Source organism: Phalacrocorax aristotelis, chromosome 4 (genome assembly GCF_949628215.1).
Source record: "Phalacrocorax aristotelis chromosome 4, bGulAri2.1, whole genome shotgun sequence".
NCBI lineage: Eukaryota > Metazoa > Chordata > Aves > Suliformes > Phalacrocoracidae > Phalacrocorax > Phalacrocorax aristotelis.
This window is the reverse complement of record NC_134279.1, coordinates 36,809,039-36,821,515: the sequence shown is the minus strand read 5'-3', so window position 1 is coordinate 36,821,515 and position 12,477 is coordinate 36,809,039. Positions and strand designations below refer to the sequence as shown.

Here is a 12,477-nt window from a genome sequence, read left to right as displayed (position 1 = left end):
AGTACAAAAAGTATCTAGCAGAAGGTAAATCAGAGTACTTGGAGTGGAAGAGGCTGAGATGGAAACATTGTATGGAAATGCTTCAGGATAATTTTGAAATGTACTGATATTATAGTGACATATAGAGTTATACTGGAATATTCAGTTCTGAAAGCATCAACTTTGTGGTGACTTCTGTGCAATTAGGAAGCTTTAGGAAGCTTATTAACTAGGAGTATAGTCACTCAGTATTAAACATTTTCCTAAACCCTTAATCTAATTATTTTGCTGGGCTGCCAAGTGACAAAGTAGTACAGCAAGATTTATTATTTAGATACATAGAGTGTCCTCAGCAATTTAATTAAAAAAAAGAAAGTGTAAGCCCTCCTGACTTCTCAGTAGGTACCTGTAAAAGGTGAAACAATAACAACATTTAATTTTCAAATAGCACCTTGTAATACTTTAAAAATGCTGATTTACTAGTCTTCTGAACACTGTAAAGAAAGTTATATTCTCAGTACCAAGTGGAAATGTTTTCACAGCCTGAGGTATAAATAGAACTGCCTCTGGGTTAGGATAAGTTTTGGCATTCATCCCAGAGTTGAGCATTGCTGTCAGAACTCAAAAATCACTCGTCTAATCGATCAAATTCATAATCTTCCTTCCACAATGATGTTTTTTTCTCAGCTTGTACACAATGTCATGTTTGAAGTATGGAAAAAAGTTGAAATTGAAGCAGAATTTCAAAAGGCGCCAAAAAATTTATAGCATCTTCCTTACAATAGCCAGAGTTCACATTCAATAGATGAAAATGACCTGGAATAAGTATTTTGACCCTCCAAGAGTAACCACCAATATTTAAGTGTGGTTTTAAGAAAGTAAATACATGATTGCTACTTGTTTACTTCCTTGTCACAGATAAACTCTATTAACTTATTCCACAGCAGGTGATAAAACTATTGGTCCCCACTAGACCACCTGCCTGACATCTCATCACAGTAGAAAACAATTGCCCAGAAGAATCTGCTGCATTAAGACAGGTTGCTCATAGATGCAGCAGAAAATCCAGAGGTTCTAACATTTCCCATTTCCTTCTTTTCTCTTTCTTCATAGCTCTATAATATAAGGAGGAATGTGACCAAGAAAAAAATTAATGAAATATTTCTGTTTCTAATCAGTTCAAGATCTGAAGGGACTATGAAATCACTTTTCCAACTGTGGGTGGAATCAGAGTCAGACACATTCAGAAAACAAGCCCCTTGCAGCCTCAGGGACTACCCATGGTCAAAATATTAATGTGAAGGAGCAATAGGTCTTTCTGAGATCACTTAGTTCCATTACAGTGATGTTTAACGAGAATGATCAGAAGTGTGTTTTAACCCAATCTGAATATTCATTAGGAGATGTATTTACATTGTTCATACTTTGAATATTTTTTCCCTTTCTACTTTGTAATGATCATATCATGAACTCTGGTTAGATGCCTAACAAAGTGAATGGTATAGCTGGCAAAGGAAAAGTTGTCTGTTTTCATCTCTGTGAAGCACATATTAGAACACGGACGGGGAGATCAGTTTAGTTTAAGTAATCTGTATGCAGTGCTCATCAGCAGCAAGATCATACTGCCACAGCCAGTTTTTGGCTAAGGATTATCAGACTGTATATCCTGTATCAGGAAACATATGAAATAAATCCTCATGCTGATTAAAGAAATATGCCATCGGACTCAGAATTCTTGTTTCTAACTGCTGACTCCACAGAGTCAGTCTTAAAGATCTATGTAGCAGCTTTCTGATCTGCCTAAGCTTGTTTGCATCTCAGAATGGCTAAATCACCTGAGAACAGAAAGCAGAGCACCCTATTCTTTGACAAAAATCTTCAAGAATTTAGCTCATCCTCTAAGTCACACTGCAAACTGCTTAGCCTACTTGCACAAATAATTATGAGAAAATACAAAGAACCACGTTCCGCAAAAGGATGCTTTGTATTTTCACTCTTTAGTTGGTATTTTTGTAGCTTTGTTATTAATTACCTATTCAAAAATATACTAGGACTGTGGGATTTTGGTACCTTTGCAGAAGTCAATAATTGAACTCCAAGGATAAAAAAAAATGCTTTATTGCATTCAATTAATGGACTGCCAGCTATAGACTGTTACACCCCTGGCATTCTCAAGTATGCTGGATCTGTTACCAAGGTCTACAGCAGCCTGAGCCCAAAGAGAGATCCTGAACTGGATCAGACCATGTTCCTTCTAGGTGCCAGGCAATACTTATTTTGAGCAGACAAGTAGTTTTTTTCTGAAAGTGCAGAGAGTTCCTCCAAATAAACTCACCTAGTAGCAAGATAAAACATCATCACGGACCATGCCCTTACCCTTCCTTTCTTGGGCCCAAGTAGAAGAACAGCTGCCTTTTGCAAAAGGAATCTAAAAAAAAAGTTTTCTGTTCCTATGTGTGTGCAGAATCCACATGTAGGAAATGCAGCCTGACTGAGTCTAAGGTCTGTCACTCTGAAAATGAGAATCAAAAGCAGGAATTTCTTCATCTTTGTAGCTGAAAGCTATATTGTTTATATTCACTGTGTGCCTTTAATTGGCACCTTGTTGTTGCTGCTAATGGAGGTGGTTATACTGCAGACTATGGTTCCAGAATCAAAATAAAGATATTTATGCTCAACATTTTAAATTTTCCTTATCAGAATCAGGACATTCTGGCACAAAACATCTGACATTCTGTTACCACATGGATACTCTCTACCCTGGACTTTGTCCAGAGAACACTGCAAGTGATGGGGACACATGACAGGGGGCAGAGTGCCTACATCTTTTCTTTTTTTTGCTTTACAATTATTCTTCTACTCACGTGATCAAAAAATTTAACTATATAGGACGACATAAATTTCAGAGAGTCCTTTCCTTATCCTGCCTAAACAGCAATGCTTATAGGAAATTATTATTAATAGTTATTAATAACAGCAATAGCAATATGCATTATAGCACAGAGATAGAAACAAAACGCAGCCAAAGGCATATGCAAACTACATTTAAAGATTGCAAATTCTATGAATAATTTATAAGCTGAAGTGAGCTGATGGAGCAGATATTCAGAGATTTAACTTACCTCGTTCTAAAAATACTAAAACAAGAATGCCTTGGCAATAACTGTATTGCAGGTTGTAAAGTGGCTAGTTCTAGAGCAAGACTGAAGTCCTCCCTGCCATGAAGAAATGCTTGCCTGTAACATTGAAGAGACATTCATAATGATAAAAGAACTCTCTCCTTATTGTATTGTATCATGCACGTATACAGGCGTATGTAAAGTAGCATGCATTTAATGGATCCACTTAAAAATCTGTTTTATATCTTATCTTCTGGGCTTTATAGGTTTAAATGACCTTCTGTTTGATGTTACAGAGCTCTGAAAAATATTCATCAGGTTTTCATGAAATTATTTGCATTTTCTCTGAAAGTGGTCTAAAAGTCACCACCTTAAAGCATCTGAAAAGATTTTGAAGTAATTATACATAGTCTCAACAATAAAAATGCCACCCATGAAATTATGCTTAGTTCAGAAATTAAGATCTATTTCTCACCAGTTAAGAACAAGAAGTGAAGCTGCAGTTGCTAGCCAAGTGGTTAAGCTAAGTGTGGGAGGAGGAACTTTCTCAATTCACAAGCTATATTCTCTGGTGGTTCAGAGAGAGACTGAATTTTCAATAATAACAAACATAATTATATTATCTTAAGTTGCACAAAAATCAATCCCTTCCTCATTCATCAAATTTCATTCTCCTGTGGAGCAGTACTGGAAAGGAGGACAGTATGGTAAAGAAAACATAGTATTTTTCCAATAGCGCTAACACTTTCTAGTCTGAAGTCTGTTTGAAAGACAAATAGCAAATAGCAGAAACCTTTTCTCTCTGCCCCACTGCCCTCATATTCAGGAATAGGTTCCCACAAGGGAACCTGTTATAACTCTGATTCTCCAGGCTGGCTCCTTTCCTGATAAAACCAAGAGCAGCTGCTTTGGCGCCTTTGCATTGGCCTTTGTATTCTTAGATTGTTATGAATCAGCTTAATTAAGGAGAATTACATTTACATCACTACAGAAATATTACACATTTTTACATGGTAGTCTTTAACAAAATACAGCTGTCATTCCTCTACCCCAATTACTTTCTAATACAGCACTCAACATTTAGTTCTAAACTGAAGAAAATTGCTAATTAACAAATGTTTATATTTGGCTAAGACAATATTGGTTCTTAAAGATCTGATTTTATTTTTTAATTGCCTTTTTTAATTTAATTGCATGCCCATTTTCAGTTCTCTCAGCATATTCTCGTCAGGTGCGTCCAGAAACAAAAGGCCTGATAACACCACTGAAAGGAGATCCATGACATTATTAAATGTAGATCAGGAAGTTTTCTCTTTCCTACCATATTTCAATATCCTATTTAGATAGCAAGTTTTCTATCTAACATATGACATTTTTCTTTCCAGAAATTTTTTACCCACTCAGTAGTACCTGATTTTCCATAAAAAAGTATATCTATCCATGGCAGTGATATTACCCATTTTAATATAATGACATGGTTCAAAATTAAAGGATACTGCCACCTAATGAAGGCAAAAAAATGCCTATAAGAAAACATAGCTTCTACACTACGAAGACACAAAACATCCAACCTTTTGTTGGGGCTCGACAAAACAGTAAAAAAAGAATCAGTTTCAGGAAGGAAATTTAAAAAAAAAAAAAACTTGACAAAGGTAGTAAAGGAAGTTTAGTGGGGTCCATTTGCCTCCTTCCTGTACCAATTGTAGAGGTCCATAAAATGGTGTTACAAAAATGTATACTATAAAGAATCATATCATTACAGGAGACTGACTTTCCACAGACAGACTGTAGAATAATCCTGTATACAATAGGTAACAGATTTATCAAGTAGACACAAAGAGCAAGATAAAGGTTAAGAAAAGAGCTACAGAAGTTATCTATTGACACAATCGTAGCACAAATAGTTATTATAGAGAACAACACTGGAGCAAGAAAGAGTGGATGCAAACTCCCTATTAAAAGAAGATTTCTAACCATTAAAAAGTCAGGTTTTGGAACTGGCTTCCACCCACAGTATTGGGGGTGGGGGAAAGAGAGGCAAACATCTACCATTTTAATTGAAATCTGTGGTGAAAGGGTGAAATTGTGGTCTGAAACCCATGGTCTCCAGTAGCTCTTACAGAACTTCTGTATAGTCAAATCATATTGAAATGAATGACTGAAGTTTTCTACTTTTCTATGAAGCACTCACTGACTCAGTGAGCATTTAATAATAGAAACAAAACCTTTTTCCCATTTTGTAGTTGCTCTGTACCTGAAAAAAAAATATGTTACTATTGCATTACCAATTCAATCTTTATATGCATCATTATCCTCTTCTTCTAATAGTATTCTAACAGAAATTGTTAGACTGGGCATTCTCACTTATAAAAGCTATTGAAAGCTTGAAATCAAAACAGAAACAGGTTAGGTAGTGAATGGTATGAAGAATACAAGGAAATATAAGCTAGAGTGTCCTACTAATTCCCTTTTGTTCTTATGCACTCCTCATTAGAAGGTCAGCATTAACATTTACTTCTTGATACACTTGTCTGTACAGCAGTGTTTTCCTCGTCTTTTTGTAAAAACAGTTATGTTACGAAAAGGAAGGAATTTCAGAAATGTACGTGGGAAGACTAGATTTTGCCAGCAAAATTACTCACATGCTGTTTGCCTCATTTGAAACTCTATTTAGTACGAGAAGAAATGTCTAATGAACAATAAGCATTATGTTTCCTTCATATTTCACTGCTACTGTGCTTCAAACATACATAGGGAAAACAGCTGTAGTAAGACTGGAGCATCTCTCTTATGAAGAAAGGCTGAGAGACCTGGGTTTGTTCAGCCTGGAGAAAAGAAGACTGGAGGGTGGGGGGCGGAATATCATAAATTCTTAGAAATATCTAAAGGGTGGGTGTCAAGAGGACGCGGCCGGACTCTTTTCAGTGGTGCCCAACGACAGGCCAAGGGCCAATGGGCACAAGTTGGAACACAGGAAGTTCCACCTGAATACGAGAAAAAACTTCTTTCCTGTGAGGGTGCCAGAGCAGTGGCACAGGCTGCCCAGGGAGGCTGTGGAGTCTCCTTCCCTGGAGACATTCCTGTGCCCCTGCTCTAGGTGTGCCTGCTCAAGCAGGGGGGGTGGATGAGATGATCTCCAGAGATCCCTTCCAACCCCTGCCATTCTGTGATTTTGTGAAAAGAAGAATACTTTGGTTTACATACTTACTATGGCTATGATCAAAAAGATGCTCCTTATTAATATAAGGTAAAAGATAGACCATTGTGATAACTAGAAAGGGTAAAGTATATATAACACATTAGGGTAAAAATGGCACCTGAAATGCAAAGAAACACCCGAAATAAGTACTTGTCCCCATTTTTTTCAGATCTATACATTCTGGTCAATGCAGAACCAAACTGTGTTCATTTTTTCCTTTAGATTTTGACTAAATTTATAATTGAAACTGAATCTCGACTAAATCTTAAGCAGGACCAAATATGACGATGAATCTGTTTAACTCACAAGTGGTTGTTTTCTTTAGACAACGACAACTTTCATTTCAGAGCCTATAGCATGACTAGTTAGGAAACAAAATATTTACGTGCACAGAAAGATCATATCTCACAGCAAATGCAACACTTTGATATGTTCTGTTCATATAAACACACACATAGATTAAATTCTTTTGACCAGAAGTATCTATTGCAGCTGTGCCTATGGGCATAGAGTATATATACATAAATTAATAAACAGAATATCATTCCGCTTTCTCTCAAAAATTTCACTCAAGATGAATAAGACTCCATAGTGGTAAAAAAAGCATTTCAAAACCCACTGCCATTGCCAGGCATTTCTCTCTTCACCGTAACACTTATCCACATGGATTCAACCACCGATAACTAAGCAGCAACTATTTCTTTTTGAAAGAATTGGTGGAAACCAATTTAAGCAAAGACTACAGGGCAACTCAGTAAAATCAGGGACTGAACCTGGATATCTATCCTCCTCATTAATTTCTTTAAAACAAAATAGATCAAATATAGATGCTTCGCAATTTTTGGAAACAGGGACATTTTTTCCAACAGCCACAGAGGCCACTTGAGAGAAAGTACAAAATTCTACTGCAGGTTAAGTAGATTAAATTAAGCAGGCTAACTCACAACTATCCCCTTTTTCTCCATTAAAAAAAACACAACCCACACCAAAAAACGGGTGAATGCTCTTATTTGACTAGGTATATGAAGTTTATCTTTCACCTTGTATTGATTAATGTGTAAATAAGAAAACCAGAATAATAAAAACAGACTTACGTGGAACATGCTTTGACAGACACTTAAAGAATGCCTGCAAATAGCTGTTCTTATTAGCTTCTATAGAAGGAACCTTTGCCACTAAGATCAAAATCTTTTCTACCCTTTAAATTGACGGACTCACTGCGCAGAGTCTTCAGTGGAAAACCATTAAGGTATCATCTGCCTTATTAATACTTCCCCTTGACATTGATATAACATCTGCAGAACTGGAACAAAACTACAAGCAATACTTGAAGGATCTGGAGGAATTAATTACATCTAGTTTCATATGTGTTTGGACCTCTGGGACTCTTCAACCCTCCCATTAACGTATTCCCAGATGTTTCCTTTGCTCTTTTCCACTGGTATTGTATCTGTGCGATACCAGTGGGAAACCCTGGAGTAAACCGAAGCATTATGATCAAGCTAAAGTAATATCCCTGAATTCAAGGAAATATAGCATACCATCATTTTGAATGAAACCTGGCTGGTGTCCCCAGCCCAGAGTCTGGCCTCATTTGTCATCAGCTACATTATCAGGAGCAGGTACAGGCATGGTTAGCCACCCACACCATGACTGAAAAGATTGGACGTATGTGCATGAAGCTGTAGGTTCTGGAAGGACAGTGTTCCAGTAGCCTCAACACTAAGTTTACACGCTTACTGCCAGTACCACATAGATGAACTTACAAAATAAAAACCTGTTGAAAATATGATTTGAGAACGCCCTGCCATGTTTAGAATCTATGTGGATAACCACTGGTCCTATCTCCTTTGTTATCACATATAATGGAATAGAGTATTTGTTTAAATACAATTAAATACCAACACTATTAAATGGATTAGTAGAAAGAGGTAATTATAGACTGATATTTTTTCCATATTAAAACTAATTCATTTTAGGTTTATCAATAACTCTATAGTTCAAGTGTAGGCATCCAGTTTAGATTAGTGAAGAATGATAGAGAACTTTCATTCATATGCAACAGTTCTGCTATTAAAATTCTATGAAAGTCCATAAGACCTACACAAATAATTCTCAATGAATACCTTTGAAGGGAAAAGTAAGTGCATTGTTTTCTGCTTTTATTTTTTTTTAATGCAGCATGCCATGAAGAAACAGTGAGATTCCCTGGGCTGTAAAATGCCTCTTTTGTTTTCTATTTATCACAGAAGCAATTTCACAACAGAAATTAGGTTGGCAACACAGTTGTTCTTAGTGCTAAGGGAAATGAAGAAATATATCTTAAGGGAACTTGGCAATCTACTTTTTTTTTCTTTGAAGCATACCTGATGGCATATGAATATAAAAGGAAACTTAAAGTTATCCATAATACATGAAAGACGAAATGCATATTAGGTTTGGGAAACTTTTAGCTTTTCTTTTACACAGACTTCCCTAGTTTATAATCTCATCTACAATGCATATTCTAGAACATCTGAAGTTGTAGCCCCATTTTTTCTACTCCAGTTAGAAACTTATGTTGTATACATAACTAATAAGGTATGAGGGATGTAATCAGATCCAGTAGAGATTTTTTTTTCCATTTCAGACTAATAGGAGGCTATCAATAACTGTTAATGAAATAAAACAGAGAAAACATTGTGTGTGGAAGAAAACCATAAATGATTAGTGTAGTTATGCCTTGGATCTGATGGGCATTACAACATTCTACAATGGGATTTGTTTTTCTAAACAGATCAAATCCTTAGCTTCCTCTTAAGTCTAACAGAGCTGAAAGATTATATTTGGAAGGACAAGTCCCCACTTAGTTTTGTAGGGCATCAGTACCGTATTTGCTAGATGACAACACTTTGAAAGTTTCCCTGTGTTGATGCATTTTCAGAACATTCATAATTCAATTCCATTTCTCCAGAAGGTGGAGATCTGACATTCCTGAACCTTTCAAATGGACTTTATATTATCTTTATACTGCTTATTTGCCTTGAAAATAGTCAACTATGAAAAGCCCTTTTCCACCTGAAAACTATACTTACTATATTAATTATACTTACATACTAACCCAATATTGTATAAAAATGCAGCTTTCATGATTCTTGTCAATGTTCGTGTTTCAATGCTAACAAATTCTATTTTCCTCTCTAGTTAACAAAGTAACCTTCATGTTGATCTCTAATCTGTTTTTGATTAATCAGACACATTAGCAGTCTAAGGAGGAAAGTTCACATAATATATGGAAAACTTCATAAGAAACCTGAAACCTCTGTCATAATGTAGCATCACACACTGTTTGTAACTGGATGATTCAACTGTGTGCCTGAAATGGAGATAACGTTTAAATCCCTTATTCATATAGACTGGCTGATGTGAGGTGATCCAGGATGAAAAACATTACTCTGAATCAGAGACTTGAACCGTATTATTCCATACCACAGGGCAGCACTGTGAACTATGTATAATAAAACCTCAGAAATGTTCTGTGTTTGCTCTCTATGACAATGCAGAATGAAGAACTTCCAACCACTGAAGACTGCTGTGATGTACACTTGTTAACCATCAGTCAGCCCTAAGCATAACTGAAACCTATGTTTCAATAACTAGCATAACAAACACAGTATATATCTACAAAGTTGCTCTAACACATGGATTTATTAATCAATGAAATGGTGCATATTTAGGTTCTGTTTTTCAAGCCAAAGAAAAATAAGAAGATAAAAATATGTATAGAAGATCATTAATAAGTCTTCATTGGAATTATGTATATTTAACCATAGCATTTAATACCCTCCTTACAATAATTCAAATTGTAAGTAAACTCCAACAAAACAGATTCTCCCATTTTCTACAGAAATTTCCATATTAGCTATGTTCTAATATATTGCACAGAAGCTTCTGACAACTGTAATAATGCAGAGTAATTAGGATAATTTAGGTTCCAAGATTTATCACTTTAACATTATTGAAGAAAAAATTATTCTGCTGCCGGAAAGGGAAAGACTACTTCACAGAACAAAAACCAAACAAAAAACGTTTTCATTCATTTTCTGTTTTCATTTATGAGACTATTTTTCAAAAAGTGCAACCATGATACTGCCTGGATTTCAAATGATCCTCACCACAGGCTTTCTGAAAGGTTTGAGTTCTTCAAACTTCAAGCTGAATTACCTTTACTGAATTGGTTATTGTAAACAGGCCAATATAACTGGAATAGCTTTTCTTTCATTTTCAGCAAGCACTGGGATCTCCCATCTTCCTGCTTTTAAGTATTTTTTGACATTTCTGAAAGAGTGGCTAGTGAATGAAAAAATAAGAGGTCATCTCCTGGTGCTACAGTGAGCTTGCAGCTGAACGAACCACCTTACCTTATTCACTGCACTCTTGTAACTCTTGGCTAAGATCCAAAAACACAAACTGGAGTTTCAAGGCATGTTCCGAATGAGTTGGGTCATTAATGTCATGGTGTTGCAATACCTGCATAATCTAGAATAAATCTAATCTCCAATCTGCACTGGCTGAGAGCACTTTTGGTTTATCTGTTCCCATTCTGCTGTAGCTCCCAAGACATAAACAAGCCCTCAAAAAAAAAAAATCTATTTTAATGTAGCTCACTACAGACTGAGGGGAAATCAGATTAAATTAGTTGTACCAGCAGGAATATTTTTTGCTGAGATCTATTATGAAACCCCCTAGTCTACTAAGGAATTCAAGTTTCAATATTTAATATTTTATGTAACACAATTTTTTCCCTCCTTTTCATGGAGAAATTGAAGCTTTTTTCTCTTTTGAAGTTACCGATATCTCACAACAATAAAAGCTCTAAGTCCTGATTTTTGTTTGTTCTCTGACAAGGTAAGAAGGCCTTAAAATGGGCATATATTCAATTTATCAAAATATTTTACTATAAAGCTTCAGTGCGATTTCTTGTTGCAGTATCAAGTTAAGTGTTGATACACTGGGGCATCCAGAGATATTGAATCTTAATCACTTAAGAGAATATGAATGAGTGCTTTGGAGACCTAGATTTTGGACTTGGTGAGCCTGTTACACATAAACCCTTAAGTGGGTCGGGGGGGGGGGGGGGGGGGGGGGAGGGGGAAGCTGTAACCTTCCAAATATCTGAAGGGAAAAATATATCATGCTCATTCATGCTCATACTAGAATACTAGCAACTTCACTTCCCTCCACGTCCCCATTTTTTAAACTAGAAGAATTCTTCTCTTTTCAAATGCAATAATCTGTATCAGGAGCAATGTGATGCAAAAAATATAGCAAAACCAATCCATATCAGTTTTCTTCCTACATTGTAAAACTGGAAGCAAATATTCTACTTTGTTTTTCCAGAGCCAGGGATTCTTTAATAAATTCCTGCTCTTCTCATTCAGCTCTGATTTTATTCTCTCCTTTGTGCTCAACCATCAACAACCTCTTACTATGTATTAGCTCTCAGTACTGTAATTTTAAAGATTAATTTTTGTTTAGTGTACTCTTTCAGTTTTCAGGAAGATGCTGTTGGCTTTCATTGAATGGAAATCTTGCTTTGATTAGCTACAGTGAAAACTGAATTGATATTTTTTGCAACAGCAAAAATGTTGTATTTGACTGGTATTCCTGGTAGTCAGATACTTCCAATATTTGCCATATGTTAGTTCTGATTTCTACCATTCTTCTCCCTCACTCAGTTGTGACCAGAAATGTCAGGGCTATATTTTTGCTTCTGTGTGATATTCAGGAGATAATGCTAGTACACCAGTGCATGGTTACTCACCACAAAGAAATAAATGAGAGGTGGAAACCAAGTGGGAAGAAGTAGCTGATAGAACAGTTGCAGGCTTTGCCCTCCTTCTGAATGTGTGACTGGTTGCAACCTTGTGCTCTTCTCCTTTGATTTACAGTTGTAACTTATTCCCAGCAGTGAGTCACTGTAACTGCTGTTTCACATATGCACCTGCAATAAAAAAAGTTTCATCTGTTGACTCAACAACATCTAGATGCTTCCAGGAATAACATATAAATTATGTTCTTTACTAGCATGGGTTCATAGGACCTGATACTTAATAAAGCCCTTGATATTTTCCCTCTCACACTAAGCTATACTTCCTTCTAAGCAAAACAAGCATGAAAGGAAAGGAAAAAAAACCCAGA

The 12,477-nt window shown here is 36.0% G+C and overlaps 1 long non-coding RNA gene across 2 annotated transcripts in view; it reads right to left on the bottom strand.

The window, feature by feature from the left end:
- Positions 1–12,477, bottom strand: part of LOC142056361 (uncharacterized) — a 308,099-nt gene that overhangs the window by 209,332 nt on the left and 86,290 nt on the right. For both annotated transcript variants that reach the window (XR_012660308.1, XR_012660307.1), the window contains one exon: positions 12,101–12,280. This is a non-coding gene — a long non-coding RNA (uncharacterized LOC142056361). The remainder of the gene's footprint in view (positions 1–12,100; positions 12,281–12,477) is intronic.